This window comes from Piliocolobus tephrosceles, chromosome 3 (assembly GCF_002776525.5).
Source record: "Piliocolobus tephrosceles isolate RC106 chromosome 3, ASM277652v3, whole genome shotgun sequence".
NCBI lineage: Eukaryota > Metazoa > Chordata > Mammalia > Primates > Cercopithecidae > Piliocolobus > Piliocolobus tephrosceles.
Window position 1 is genome coordinate 158,780,799 of NC_045436.1, and position 17,075 is coordinate 158,797,873.

A 17,075-nucleotide genomic window follows, 5' to 3' on the forward strand; every position below is an offset into this window, starting at 1 on the left:
CTTGGATAAATATTAATTTTTTTCTACCTAATTTTGGGGATTTTCAGGTATTATTTTCTCAAATATTTTTTCTGCCCATTCCCTCCCTTCTCCCTTTCTTAAATCCCAATTATGTGGATGGATGTTAGACAACTTAATAATCTCACATGATCACTAAGTCTCTGTTCATTGTTTTCATCTTTCCTCTTTTTTTCCTCTTTCTTCTTCAGATGGAATAATTTTTATTGATTTCAAGTTCACTGTACTTTTTCTTGTGAAGTCTCCAATCTACTGTCAAACCCATCCAGTAAAGTCTTCATTTCTAACAGCACACCTTTCGGTTATAGAATTTTCATTTGTTTATTTTTATAATGCTTATTGCTCTATTGAGGTTTTCCATTTGAGGTTTTCCACCTGTTCACTTACTGTGTCCATTTTTTCCTTTTTACCTCTGAACACATATGCAATGGCAATCTTAAAATTTTAGTGTTTACAGCATCTGAGTCATATAAAACTCTACTCCCATTAACTGGGTTTTGTTCCCTTGATCATCAGTAACATAATTCTAATTTCTTATATGTCTAGAAATTTGTCTTCTTTGAAGAACATTAGTTTTGTTCTGCAAAGCAGTCAGTTGGTGCCAAGTTCCCCTACTCTGGCTTGGTTTTATTCCTTTTTTAGGGTGGTTCTGTTTTACATTTATTCCTAGTCCAGGACATTATTGCGGGAGTTGGCAAATATTGTCTGCACAGGACCAGGTAGTAAATATTTTGGTCTTTGTGAGTCAAATATGGTTTCTGTCTCATTTTCCTTCTTCCTCTCCTTTCCCCCCTCCTCCTCTTCCTTCACCTATCTTCTCCTGATGATGCTGCTTCTAAAATGCAGAATTATTCTTGGCCTGTAGGATGCACAAAAACAAGCCCATAAGCCAGATTTGGCCAGTTTTCTGACCTCTGCTCTAGAACATGATCCTACTCCTAGCATGTGGCCTTTATGAGGTTTGAAGCATTCACTGAAAACATTCCATCTGGTCTGGCCAAAACTCCAATGTCTCACAGTACCATACAACCCCTAGCCAATCAAAAGCCACTCTCTGCTAAGCCTCATGAAGGCTCACTCGGTGTATGTACCACCTAGCCCTGAGCGAAGGACCCATAAGAAACCCATATCCTCCTTACCTGCACTAAAGTTCAAAAAATGCACCAGACAGAAAGCTGCAGTGACTGTGTGGTTCACTTGATGTGTTTCTCTTCTCTCAAAGAATATGGTCTGGCAATACTTGCTTTTCAGTGTGTGAAACTAACTTCCTCATATTTATTGACCTGTTTTATATTTACTTACGGCAGATCAGTTACCCTTATCAGAGCCAGAAATGGAAATCCCTATATGTTTTGCTTTGAACAGGTTGTGTTTTAGTGACTCTGAAACCTACGAGTGGAGCTGCATAGAGGACAGATTATGAGGAATGGGCGGGATGTATAAAAATACAAATTGTTAGTACAGGACACTTGACGTTACATCAAGGGGTAAAACTTCACTGGGTAAACACACAATTGATAAGAGAAAAGGGCTAAGGACTGGATCAGGGTAAACATAAAGATGAGAGCTACCTGAGAGCTAAATGGGGAGAGTTGTCCAGTGGAAGAGAGCTCAGCCTTCTCTGGCTGAATTTTTTTCTCAGAGATTTTATATTTTAGGAACATCCCAAAGAGTTTTCTGTGTCCTCACTTTCTGTAATATGTCCTTACCCTCAGAGGGACATAGCGATGCAAATCTTATAAAATGGTCATCCATTGCATCTTTGCAAATGATTTTGCTCTCTTCCATTCCAGTATGATCAATTACTGTAATAAAAAGAAGTCCCACCACTATTGAGTCCTATCATCAACTTCTGGCTTTTCTCTCATACTTCCCTGAAGGTTCTGCTACAAGCCAGAAGCTAAAAAGTGGTCTTTGAACAGACAGACATCCTTGGAACCTCAATGAAAAGGACGAGGTACTTTTACTCATCAATACTTTTAGTTAATAGACTTATTACTTACATGAGTACAGACTTCCAAGCAGATACCACTTAAACAACTACAGATTATAGCAAGGGAGTCACGAATTTTAGGGCTCTGTTTTATTATGGAAGCAGCAACTTTGTAAAAGCAGAATATAGTTTCAAGAGCCAGTGCAAGTAATAATTACATGAGACTGAATGAACTGATAAAATGAATGTAATTGTGGTTGTTTGTGATATTTTTAATTTACTTATTGTGTATTAGCATGATTTTTAATATTCTATTTTATTATAGGCATACAGTGAAGCCCTTTTTCTTTCTTCTTGAGCTATCCCTTGCCTTTAAACTAAGAGTCATTGAACTATGGTCCATGGGCTAACTCCAGCTCACTCCAGGTCAAATGCAGCCCATGATAGGCAAAATCCAGATATGCCCCCTTTTTACATACTGTCTATGGCTGCTTTCATGTTACAATGGCAGATTTGAGCATAAATCTTACATCAGACACTCATGGCCTGCAAAACGCCTGTAGTCCCAGCTTCTCAGGAGGCTGAGGCAAGAGGATCGCTTGAACCCAGGAGAAGGAGTTTGCAGTGAGCTGAGATTGCACCCCTGCACTCCAGCCTGGCAATAGAGCGAGACTCCATCTCAAAAAAAAAAAAAAAAAAAAAAAAAAAACTGAAAACATTTATTATCTGGTCCTTTACAATAAAAGTTTGCTGACCTCTGTTTTAGACTATGCTTTCGCATACTAAAATGAAATATTATTTAAATAGTATTATATTCTCACTGACCCCTCAAAATTCAGGGACAAATAGTTTTAAGTCTGTTTGCCTTTAAAAACAAGGTAGTTTTTGCAAGGAGCCAATAAGAAGCTCTTGTTGTTGTTGTCATTAATCAAGATAAAGTGAGGAAAAAAATCAATTGTATAACCAAAGCCTTAAAGTGTTATATTAGAATAAATCTTATTAAAGCAGGTATGGCAAGCCCCCATTGATAACAGGAGTTGTGTTTCATATGTGGAACCAAGGCTCACAAAACCCTCCCAGAAGATTGGTCTACTCTGTGGCTTTTGGAGTTCTAGATATTTAGTTAGAGGAGAGAATCACTTCCTGGCAGACAAAGTACCTTAACAGATTGGAAGTGGGAGGAGGAAGAGGTCAAGAAAATAAATTTATCAACATATACAGGTACTCCAAGCAACACTGGTAGAAATTAATTTCTTGGGGTTGGTTTCCTAGCTTCAGGACATGAGCACAAATAAGAGTGATACAAAGTTCTCTGGAATAACACAGCCTGTTGAAAACACAACACTAGATTCCCTGTTAGTTCTTATGACAGAGGTTAAATTTTTGGCCTTAATAGTTGCCTAATACTATATGGCACTGAATGGGCTGACCATAGTTCAAGGAAATTTACATATATCAATTAACACTTCTTGCTGCATTGTTAATTAACAGGACAAAATAAAATAACAACAGCTTTTGAGATCAAGAATAATATTCAGGGATTATTTATGATCACAGAGGATGGCTTTTAGAAAAGTATCCAAGAAAGAAGAAAAATGGCAGCTAGGAGGCAGGACTGTCAGCCCCCACTTGAACAGATGGAACAGTGTGTGGAGACTCACATTGTGAACTTTGACTCCAAGAACTACTGCAGGAACATACCAAGAAAACCAAAATAATTCACAGATACTTTGGAGGAAGCTGCTTGCTGCTGCAAACTCCATAAGTAGCCATGAAACTGTGAGCACCCAAAGTGTGAGAAGGGGAAGGCCTGCCTCCAAACACACATCCTTACTAGAGGACCTGAAAATCCAGATCACCAGAGAAGGATTTAACCTTACCTAGAGCTGAAATAAACTTAGAGAGCCCAGTGAAATATAAAGGTAGAAGAAGCAGTGAGAAGAGCCCTGTGGGCACTCCCAGTCCCCAGGGAAGTCATTTCTGACTTTGTCTCACAGGGGTCCTTGGGGAGGGCTGCCAGTAGAATTGAGGAAGGGTCATAGGCAGAAGGAAACTTCTAGATGAATTTTGTAATAATTTCATGAGCATGAACCTTCCTGGGCAGAACCTTCCAGGGCAGCAAACAGGAAGTGCAGATATGAGCACAGAAACAACTGGGGAAGGGTGGGGCCTGAAAGCCCTGCTTGCATTCTCAGTGGGGAGACTTGTAGCCTGGGGTGAGATCTTGACCTGCTCACCCGCTGCCTGGATATAAATTTGGTGCTGGTGGCGAGAGTGAGATTAGCCGTGTGGTTGTGTGGGAACTGGGTGAGGCCTATCACTGCTGGCTTTCCCCCACTTCCCTGGTGACCTGTATGACACAGCCAAAGGCAGCCATAATCCTCCTGGAAACATAATTCTGTTGACCTGAGAACCATTCCCCTATCTCCCATAGTGGCCACAGCAAGCCCCACCCAAGGAAAGTTGAAGTTCAGGCATGCTTATCCCTGCCCCTACTTGATGGTTTTTCTCTACCTGCTGTGGTAGCCGAAGACAAAAGACAGAATCTCTTGTGATTTCTATGACCCTGCCCATTACCTGAGAAACCTGAATACTTATCCAGGTGACCTTAGGGCAAGCTTATATCAGCTGATGCCCTTTTGAAAGCAAAACCTCCTGGCTGGAGGCCAACCAACTGCTACCACAACCAGCCTTTGAGAAAACCAGTGCACAAAACAAAACTACAACCAAGGACCCTCACAGAGTCCACTTCACTCCCCTGCTACCTCCACCAGAGCAGGTGCAAATATCCACAGCTGAAAGACCTGAAATTGAATCACATCACCGAACTCTTTACAGACACTGTCCAGTACCAGCCCAGAGCCCTGTAGCTCTGCTGTGTGGTAGACCCAGAAAAGCAATAACAATAACTGTAGTCTGGTTCTCAGGAAGCTCCAACCCTAGTGGAAGGGGGAGAGTGCCACATCAAGGGACCACCCAATGGGACAAAAGAATCTAAACAGCAGCCTTTGAACACCAGATCTTTCACCTGACATAGTCTACCCAAATGAGAAGGAAGCAGAAAAACAAATCTGGTAATATGATGAAGAAAGGTTTTTAACAACACCAAAAGATCAGACTAGCTCACAAGCAATGAATCCAAACCAAGAAATCTCTGAGTTGCAAGGAAAAGAATTCCTAAGTTTGATTATTAAGCTATTCAAAGAGGAATCAGAGAAAGGTGAAAACCAATTTAAATAATTTTTTTAAATAATAGAGAATATGGACCAGAAAAATCTCCAGAGAAATAAATAGCACCAATAAAAAAAAAAAAAATCACAACTTCTGGAAATAAAGAAACACTTAGAGAAATGCAAAATACACTGGAAAGTCTCAACAATAGAATTGAATAAGTAGAAGAAAGAACTTCAGAGCTCCAAGACAAGTCTTTCAAATTAACCATTCTGACAAAAACAAAGAGAAAAGAATCAAAAGAAATGAACAAAGCCTCCAAGAAGTTTGGGATTATGTTAAATAACTGAACCTAAGAATAATTGGTGTTCCCGACAAAGAAGAAAAATCTGAAAGTCTAGAAAACTTATTTGAGGGAATGGTTGAGGTAAACTTCCCTGGACTTACAAGAGAGTTAGGCATCCAAATAGAAGCTCAAAGAACATCTGGGTAATTCATTGCAAAAAGATCATCACCTAGACACATAGTAATCAGATTATCTAAAGTCAAGACAAAGGAAAGAATCTTAAGAGCTGTGAGGCAAAAGCATCAGGTAATCTATAAAGGATTATCAGATTAACAGCGAATTTCTCAGCAGAAACCCTACAAGTTAGGAGAAGTAAGGTCCTATCTTTAGCATCCTTAAACAAAACAATTATCAGCAAATAATCTTGTATCCAGTGAAACTAAGTTTCATAAATGAAGGAAAGATAAAGTCTTTTTCAGATAAACAAGTGCTGAGAGAATTCACCACTACCAAGCTAGCACTAGAAGAACTGCTAAAAGGAGTTCTAAATCTTGAAACAAAGTCTCAAAATATACCAAAATAGAACCTCCATAAAGCATAAATCCCACAGGGCCTATAAAACAATAGCCCAATGAAACAAAACAAAAAACAAGGTATTTGGGCAACAACTAGTACAATGAACAGAATAGCACCTCACATCTCAATACTGATGTAGAATGGCAGAATGGATAAGAATTCACAGAAATTCACAAGTATCTGCTGTCTTCCAGAAACTCACCTAACATACAAGAACTCACATAAACTTAAGGTAAATATAAACTTAAAGGTAAAGGTGGAAAAAGATATTCCATGCAAATGGACACCAAAAGCGATCAAGAGTAGTTATTCTCATATCAGACAAAAACAGACTTTAAAGCAACAACCGCAAAAAAACTCAAAGAAGGATGTTGTATAATGATAAAAGGACTAGTCCAACAGGAAAATATCACAACCCTAAATATATATGCACCAAATACTGGAGTTCCCAAATTCATAAAACATTTACTACTAGACCTAAGAAATGAGACAGATTGCCACACAATAAGTGGGAAAGTTCAATACTCCACTGACAGCACTAGGGAGGTCATAAAGACAGAAAGGCAACAAAGAAACAATGTACTTAAACTATATCCTGCAACAAATGGACTTAAGAAATTTTTACAGAACGTTCCACCCAACAACTGCAGATTATACATTCTATTCATCAGCACATAGAACATCAGCATATGGTCTCCAAGATAGACCATATGATAGGCCACAAAACAAGTCTCAACAAATTTAAGAAAATCAAAATTATATCAAGTACTCTCTCAGACCACAGTGGAATAAAATTGAAAATCAACTCCAAAAGGAACCCTCAAAACCATGCAAATATGTGGAAATTAAATAATCTGCTCCTGAATGATCATTGGGTCAATGATCTCGAAATCAAAAAGGAAATTTAAAAAACTCCTTGAAATGAATAATAATGACACAACCTATCATAACCTCTGGGATACAGCAAAAGCAGGGCTAAGAAGAAAGTTCATAGCATTAAATGCCTATATCACAGAGTGTGAAAGAGTGCAAAAAGACAATCTAAGGTCACACCTCAAGGAACTAGAGGAATAAGAACAAACCAAACCTAAACCCAGCAGAAAAATAGAAATAGTCAACATCAGAGCAGAACTGAATGAAATTGAAACAAAAAAGTACAAAAGATAAATGAAATCAAAAGCTGGTTCCTTGAAAAGATAGATAAAATTGATAGACCATTAGTGAGATTAACCAAGAAAAGAAAACACAAGATCCAAATAAGCTCATTTAGAAATGAAACAGGAGATATTACAACTGATACCACAGAAATACAAAAGATCATTCAAGGCTACTATGAATACCTTTACAACCACAAACTAGAAAACACGGAGAAGATGGATAAATTCCTGGAAATATACCACTCTCCTAGATTAAACCAGGAAGAAATAGAAACTGAACAGATCAATAACAAGCAGTGAGATTGAAATAGTAATAAAAAAATTGCCAACAAAAAAAAAGTCCAGGACCAGATGGATTCGCAGCTGAATTCTATCAGACATTCAAGGAAGAATTGTTACTAATTCCACTGAAACTATTCCAAAAGATAGAGAAAGAGGAATCCTCACTAAATCATTCTATGAAGCCAGTGTCACACTAATACCAAAACCAGGAAAGGACATAACAAAAAAAAAGAAATGTACAGACCAATATCTCAGATGAATATAGATGCACAAGTCCTCAACAAAATGCTAGCTAACTGAGTCCAACAGTATATCAAAAAGATAATCCACCATGATCAAGTGGGTTTCATACCAAGAATGCAGGGATGGTTTAACATACGCAAGTCAATAAATGTGATACACCACATAAACAGAATCAAAAACAAAAATCACATGATCATCTCAACGGACACAGAAAAAGCATTTGACAAAATCCAGCATCACTTTATGATTAAAAGCTTCAGAAAAATCAACACAGAAAGGACAAACCTTAAGGTAATAAAAGCTATCTATGACAAACCCACAGCCAATATTATACTGAATGGGGAAAAGTTGAAAGCATTCCCCTGGAGAACTGGAACAAGTTAAGGATGACCACTTTCACCACTTCTATTCAACATAGCTCTGGAAGTCTTAGCCAGAGCAATCAGACAAGATAAAGAAATAAAAGGCATTCGAATAGGTAAAGAGAAAGTCAAACTGTCGCTGTTTGCCAATGATGTGATCATATACCTAGAAAACCCCAAACACGCATCCAAAAAGCTTCTAGAACTGATAAATGACTTCAGCAAAGTTTCAGGACACAAAATCAAGGTACACAAATCAGCACTGCCATACAACAACAGCAACCAAGCTGAGAATCAAATCAATAAATCAATTCCTTTTACAATGGCTGCAAAATAAAATAAAATACTTAAAAATGTACCGAACCAAGAAGGTGAAAGACCTCTACAAGGAAAACTACAAAACACTGCTGAAAGTAATAGATGATACAAACAAATGGAAACACATTCCATGCTCATGGATGGGCAGAATCAATATTGTGAAAACGACCATACTGCCAAAAGCAATCTACAAATTCAATGCAGTTGCCATCAAAACACCATTGTCATTCTTCATAGAACTAGAAAAAAAAACCTTAAAATACATATGGAACTAAAAATGAAGCCACATAGCCAAAGCAAGACTAAGCAAAAAGAACAAAGCTGGAAGTATCACATTACCCAACCTCAAACTATAAGGTGAGAGTCCCCCAAACAGCATGGTACTGGTATAAAAATAGGCACATATGGTTGAGCACAGTGGTTCACTCCTGTAATCCCAGCACTTTGGGAAGCTGAGGAGGGATGATCACCTGAGGATGCGAGTTCAAGACCAGCCTGGCCAACATGTTGAAACCCCATCTCTACTAAAAATACAAAAAGTAGACTGGCATGGTGGTGAGCACCTGCATTCCCAGCTACTCAGGAAGCTGAGGCATGAGAATCTCTTGAATCCGGGAGGTGGAGTTTGCAGTGAGCTGAGATGGCACCACTACACTCCAACCTGGGCAACAGAGTGAGACTTTGTCTCAAAAATAAATAAATAAATAAATATTTAGAAATAATAATAGTAATAGGCACATAAACCAATGGAACAGAACAGAGAACCCAGAAATAAAGCCAAATACTTACAGCCAACTGATCTTCAACAAAACAAACAAAAACATAAAATAGGGAAAACACAACCTATTCAACAAATGGTTCTGGGAAAATTGGCAAGCCACATCTAGAAGAATGAAACTGGATCCTCATTTCTCACTTTATATAAAAGTCAACTCAAGATGGATCAAAGACTTAAATCTAAGACCTGAAACCAAAAATAGTCTAGAAGATAACATCAGAAAAACCCTCTAGATATCGACTTAGGCAAAGACTTCATGATCAAAAACCCAAAGGCAAATGTAACATAAACAAAGATGAATAGATGGTACTTAATTAAACTAAAAGCTTCTGCATTGCAAAAGAAATAATCAGCAGAGATTAACAGGCAACCCACAGAGTGGGAGGAAATCTTTGCAAACTGTGCATCCGACAAAGGACTAATATCCAGAATCTACAGGGAATTCAAGCAAGTCTCCAAGAAAAAAAAAAAAATAATAATAATAATCCCATCAAAAAGTGGGCTAAGGACATGAATAGACAATTCTCAAAAGAAGATATACAAATGGCCAACAAACATATGAAAAATGCCCAACATCAGGGAAATGTAAATCAAAACTACAATGTGATACCACCTTACTCCTGCAAGAATGACCATGATTAAAATACCAAAAAATAATATATGTTGGCATGATATGGTCAAAAGGGAACACTGTTACACTGCTGGTGGGAGTGTAAACTAGTACAACCACTATGGAAAACAGTGTGGAGATTCCTTAAAGAGCTAAAAGTAGATCTACCATTTGATCCAGCAATCCCACTACTGGGCGTCTACCCAGAGGAAAAGAAGTCATTATATGAAAAAGACACATGCACACACATTTATAGCAGCACAATTCACAATTGCGAAAATATGGAACCAGCTCACAATGAGTGAATAAAGAAAATGTGGTATATATATACCATGGAATATACACCAGCCAGAAAAAGGAAACAAGTAATGGCATTTGCAGCAACCTAGATCGAATTGGAGACCATTATTCCAAGTGAAGTAATTAGGAATGGAAAACCAAACAGCATATGTTCTCACTTTTAAGTTGGAACTAAGCTATGAGGATGCAAAGGCACAAGAATGATTTAATGGGCTACAGGGACTCAGGGGAAAGTGTGGTGGGGGGTGGGGGCTGGGGGATGGTGTGGATAAAAGACTGCACATTGGGTACAGTGTACACTGCTCGGGGGATGGGTGCACCAAAATTTCAGAAATCACCACTAAAGAACTTATCCATGTAACCTAACACCACCTGATCCCCAAAAACCCACTGAAATAAAAAATAAATTTTAAAAAGAAATTGACATAGGAGCCTAACATCTGCCCCTTCCAAATTCGGAGTATAGGCAGACATGGATGTCAGGTGGGGAAGTGGTTTTCTCTAAGTGGCTGTGTTGGTCTGAATTCAGATTTCCTTTACTGAGCAGTGAACTTTGGCCGGCTACTAGGATTCATGGAGTGGCTCCTCAACTCTACATTTCATTTATGAAAATGCTTGCAAGTTGCTTCATCTCACAGAATTTTGAACTGGAAAGAAGCTTATGAGGTCATCCTTCTCCCTTACCCCAATGTCATCTTTTCATCTTTTGGAAGAATTTCCATTTAGTGGTCTCTGACCTAGAGTCACCTGTACTTTCTTCTAAGATCTTCCTGGAAACTGATGTGCAAAATCAGCAGCAGTGGCAGCAACTCACCTTTCTCCTGTCCACATTGGTGCACACTCGAACATTTTACCGAGTAGCTCCGTAGCTATTCTTTTATCTAGATTAAAGCAATTTTTCATTTTTTCTAAAAAAAGAAACAGCGTCCAAAACCTGGAATTAAGCAAAAGAGATTTTTACATGTCCTTTTAGTGCTGTGTTGAACATTGCATAGGAGGCCTGCCTGGAGTTCTGATTCTCTAGGAGTGTATGCCTTTATTTGACTTGCTATTTACTATTTAGGATATTTTTCAACTTTGTAAGGGTGGATGTTAATTGTAGAAAGCTGATAGAAATGTAAATTATTCTTGTTCAATAGGAAGGAAAATGAAACTCATCCCTGCAGAGATGCAAATGAAAATATTATAACCCAAAGGTTATGGTTTATTTTGTATGTAATTAAACTATCTTATTGCAATTACTTTATATGCCCAGTCCTTTACATTTTCTTTAATTCAGTTTTACCATGCTGCTGGCCCTTTCATTAATAAGTTTAATGATTCTTTGACACCACTTACCTTAAAAAAAAACTTAGATATATAATCACTGGCTATCTTCCTAGGTGCTTGGATAAGATATGAAAGCAAGAGAGTTAAGAATCTTTTTCTTTTAAGATAAAGATTTGAGATTATTTCATAATGTGAAAAAAAGCCACGGAAAGAGAGATGTTAGAGAAACAGTAAAGATAGGACAATTAATGAGTCAAATCCCAGAAAGAGCAGGAGAGCAAAAAATTCAAAACACAAATGTCTGGATGATTCTTTTTTTTTTTTTTTTTTGAGACAGAGTCTCGCTCTGTCGCCGAGGCTGGAGTGCAGTGGCCGGATCTCAGCTCACTGCAAGCTCCGCCTCCCGGGTTTACGCCATTCTCCTGCCTCAGCCTCCCGAGTAGCTGGGACCACAGGCGCCCGCCACCTCACCCGGCTAGTTTTTTTTTTTTTTTTTTTTTTTTTAGTAGAGACGGGGTTTCACCAGGTTAGCCAGGATGGTCTCGATCTCCTGACCTTGTGATCCGCCCGTCTTGGCCTCCCAAAGTGCTGGGATTGTGGCTCAAGTCTGGATGATTCTTGGTTACAGAAATAACTTTTCTTCTGATACTGAAGAAAGGAGGAAAGGCTGGCTGTATGTATACACACACACAGACACAAATTTTGTAAGTTAAGGGCAAGAATTTGAAGATGTTCATACCAAATGAGCAGTCTTACTGAGAGTCAGGATTGGGTGGTGCAGCAGATGATGTGAAGAGATCATATGGATTTGAATATTCACTGATGGAAACAGGAAAGAGACCTATTGGAACAACCGCGGAGTTGGGGGTAAAAAGGGGGTTGGCTGTACTCATCTGTGGCGGGAAATCAGGGATGTGCAGGGAAAGCTCGGGTGCTTGCAGTGATGTGCTGTGGGATTGAGGTAGGTCAAGGTAGGGAGGAAAGCCAGCGTGTGGCAAATGGACACAGAAAACGTGGGTGATATCGAGAGTAGGATCCATGACAAGGCTGAAAAGGCGAAGTGGAAGCAAAGGAGTTGGCCCCTGGAAGAGTAGGCAGTTTTGGCCAAAAAGGCACAGGAAGAGGTTGGGGATAATGAGTCCACAGGTAGACAGTTCCAGAAGATGACAAGATTTCCATGAGAGCATCATTGGTGTCTGTCACTCAAGTAATACAAAGGTCTCATCTTAACCTCTCAAAAGATTTTGGGAAGGGATGCAGGGACAGGCTAGGAAATATGACTTCATTGAATAACATCAGTGTGACATGGCGCTCTCACAAACTGATAAGGAGTAAGAGGTGCTTTCTTCATAGAGTCAGCACTTGACCTACCCTCAAGACATTCCGTGTGACGCAGGGCTGAAGAGCACAGGGAAGGGGAGGGGGAGAAGGGTTCAGCTGACTTACTTGCAAAGGACCCACTTGAGAGGGACCCAGCACTGTGTTAAGCCTGTCTCAGGCATCATCTCATGTAATACCCATAGCAACAGTGAAGCAGCATTATTAGCATCCCTACTTCATCCATGAGAAAACAGCCTCTGAGAGGTAAGTTATTTGTTCTATTTCATAGGTAAGAAATGCCAGGGGTCTCGTGCTCAGAACTATCAGACTCCAAAGTCTATTTTCATAATGACTACAGCACGTAATCCCCCCAAAATAAGGAAACAGGATTCAGGAGAGGGAGAGAAGTGGGAAAAGGCACTTAACAATTTATCAAGATGAGCATTCAGGCACTTTGTTTTTTCCAAAGGGGGAGGAAAGCCCTAGCAAAGGGCACCCACTACAGAGGTGCCCTTGTACACATAGTGAAACTGTACCCGTGTCCACAGGAAGAAATAATGTTTCTAGGCCGGGCGCGGTGGCTCAAGCCTGTAATCCCAGCACTTTGGGAGGCCGAGACGGGCAGATCACGAGGTCAGGAGATCGAGACCATCCTGGCTAACATGGTGAAACCCCGTCTCTACTAAAAAAATACAAAAAACTAGCCGGGCGAGGTGGCGGGAGCCTGTAGTCCCAGCTACTCGGGAGGCTGAGGCAGGAGAATGGCGTAAACCCAGGAGGCGGAGCTTGCAGTGAGCTGAGATCCGGCCACTGCACTCCAGCCTGGGCGACAGAACGAGACTCCGTCTCAAAAAAAAAAAAAAAAAAAGAAATAATGTTTCTAAAAATTGAGAATCCATTAAACAAACATACACCAGGAATACAAAGTAAACCCAAAGCCTTTGTACCTGTTGTTCCTGACTGTTCCATCTCTGCCTGGGATGTTCTTTTCTAGGTGTTTCCATGACTGTCCCTCACTTCCTTCATCTTATTACTCAGATGCCACCATCTGTTTCACACAGTTCTTCTCTGACCACCCAAGTTAAAACTTAGACCCACTATCTCCCCCATCACTACTTGGACACTCCCTGTGGCCTTCATCTAACATATTGAATATTTTGTTTACTGTCTGCACCACTACATGTAAGCCCCATGGGTGCGGGGCTTTTTGTCTGTTTTGTTTACTGCTATACTCCTGGCATCTAGAAAGATTTCTGGCCCATGATAGAAATGCAAATATCTTAAAATTTATCTCAAGGTCAAGCAAGTGTCCACTGACACCCCTACATTCACGCACATGCAGTCATGCACACACACTTGTCCTGAAGAGCAGAGCTCCCAGGTAAAGCTAGACATGAGAACACAGCTTGTGCCTGTGGCATACATTTCTAACTCTACTCAAAATCCTCTCCCTCCTTCTTTCTTACTAGTAGAACCCCAATTATGTTTGAGGGCAGAAGCATGCAATCGTCAATCAATGAATCAGTACTAACCCGCTACATTTATCAGCTTCTCTAGCTGAGAACGACTGCACGGCATCTCAGTTCTGGCCAACAAGCTGTGGTTTTCGGGTGAGGCTTCCCAAAAAGCTCTTTACAAGGGAGCAGCATCCACTGACACATGCCATCCTGCCTTTGCCCTTCTTCTTCCTGCCATGTGAATGTGATGTCAGCGGTTACCTTGGGCCATCAGGCAATTCAGGATGGGTAAGTCCGCTTAGTTGTGTTTTCTGTGACTTGCAGCTGAATGCGATCCTGTCAAAAACCCTGAGGTCAAAGTTGTGCTTTCCACTCTTATCTCTTTAGCACAAATGCCACTTCCTCAGCAAAACCCATCCCTGCCTTCAAGTTAAGTTAGGCCTCCTTTAAGTAATCTCACAGCCCTGTGAACCTTTTGTTCATAGCACTAATAACAAGCATGGTAATTTAATTACTTATGGATTCGTTTAACAAAGTAGGAAAGGGCTAGGCTTCTTGTATTGTTTGCCCTGCACACAGCACATTGTATTCTCTCACTATGTAATTATTGAAATAAGATCGAATAATATAAGAGATCACATTAATTATCAGATATGTAGCACAGCCATTAAATGCTGAGTGCGGGAGAGGTGGTAGAGACCAACAGTGGATAGGCTGAATCACTTTACTAAGCAAAAACCTGAAAGGAAAGAATGTGTTCCTCCTATTGAGCCTATTCAGACATCACTCATCCTTCAGAGTTCAGCTCTGAAAATATGTTTCTCCAAGAAAACATACTGGACTTATTAGTCACTTTATGCCATTTTGATCTCCTTTCTTGGAATCCGCCCATAAGACAATGAAAATAGAGTATATACAACTGAAAGTAACACTCACTTGTATTGGGTAATACTCTTGGACGGTTTTCTGGTCATTCCATTTGTAATGGCCTTTACCAGCCTGGAGCTGGAAGGCAGCAATAGTGTCTGTTGTTCATTTATTCACTCATCAGGCATGCAATGTATTCAGTGCCTAAAGTGCCAGTTCTTGGGAGTTCAAAGCTACACAAAGCAGAGTCTCTGCTCTTACGTAATTCAGTCTATTGGGCAAACAAGTAAACGGGTCATTGGAATATGATGTGTCAAGTGCTGCAATAAATAACAGTAAATTCCACACATTTAATGGCTTCAGCACAGGAGTTCAAGACTAGCCTGGACAGCATGGAGAAACATCTCTACAAAAAAGAAACACAAAGGAAGACGGGAGGCTGGGCACAGTGGCTCACGTCTGTAATCCCAGCACTTTGGGAGGCCGAGGTGGGTGGATCACCTGAGTTCAGGAGTTCAAGACCACCTTGGGCAACAGGGTGAAACCCCATCTCTACTAAAATACAAAAAAGTAAAATAAAATTAGCTGGGCATGGTGGTGCACGCCTGTAGTCCCAGCTATTCGGGAGGCTGAGTCAAGAGAATAGCTTGAGCCTTGGAGGCGGAGGTTGCAGTGAGCCAAGATCGCACCACTTGGGCGACAGAGTGAGACTTTCTCAAAAAAAAAAAAAAAAAAAAAGAAAGAAAGAAAGAAAGAAACCGGGTCTGTTGGCGCACACCTGAAGTCCCAGCTACTCAGAGGCTGAGGTGTGAGGATCACCTGAGCACCCGGGGAAGTTGAGGTTGCAGTGTGTCACGATCGCGCCATTGCACTCCAGCCTAGGTAAGAGTAAGACCCTGACTCAAAAAAAAAAGAAAAAAAAAAGGAAAGAAAATTCTGCACATCACAGAAATGGTATCTCACCCAGGTTGGGGGCATGCATGGAGGGCTTCCTAGATATATGGGAGTTGAAGGTTTAGCATTAGTTGCCTAAGATGGAAGGGGACGTTCCAGGCAAAAGCAGCAGCTTGTCTTACTTCAGAAATTGCATGAAGTTCTGTGTGACCAATTATGTCCACAAAAGTCATAAGGCCAGAGGAGTAAGCAGGGCACAGAATATCAAGGACCTCTGCTAGTCTTGGTTAAGTTTATATTTTATCCCACAGGCAACAAAAGGCATAGAAAAATTTTATTCAGAGAAAATCCACTGTGCAACTTAAGAGAGCTCACCAATGAAAGGATGAAGCTGGTGGTGAGGCTGGGTTCAGTTTGCTTTTTGAAGTGAATAATGTGAGAAATGGAGAAGCCAAGCCCCAGGGCAGCAGATAGAGAAGTGGGGCATTCACTGAGACATTCGGGGAATGAAATGGACAAGATTTGGTGAGTTGACAACAAATGCACCCTTTCCCTCCTCTCCCCTTCCCAAGGTCTCATGCCCAGGCCTATTTACCGGTTCATTTTCTTACCTTTAAGTCAAAGGCAGCCTCTCGTAGAGCAGTTCACTGTTGCACCCAGGCTCCATACCCCACAGCCCCAACACCCCTTTTCATTTCTTCTCATTGTACTTTTTGCTACAGATAAACATCTTAAATGATAACAGAAAGCTTTTTTGTGGAGAATAATAAAGCAACAAAGCCACATTTCTTATTCTGGAAATGTTTTCCAGTACCTTACAGCTGGTGACCTTCAATTTCCCTAAAATCTGATGCCACCACACCCTAGAAGTCAGAGGTCTGTAGAAATATTTCAGCAGTTGACATTTTCACACATGGGAAAATTAGCCTATGTAGGTATTTCAGAGCATAAAGAGGTGGTGCCTAAGGAGTACACAGATGTTCTTAAGAATGAGAACCGCAACACTGGATGGCTGCTAGAAATAAAACCCTATCAAACTGAGTAAACCTGAAGCAAGAGATGAACTATTTTGACCCACATAAGATTTCTGAGTCCCACTTTTATAGGGAACTCGAACCTGGCAGGGCAAAACAGCACCATGTGGGAAGCAGATGCTTGGCTGTTGCTTCAAGGACTGGTGATTGAGAATGGCTGAGCCACTGTGACTTCCTGAGGCAGAGCAGCTCTCACCAGG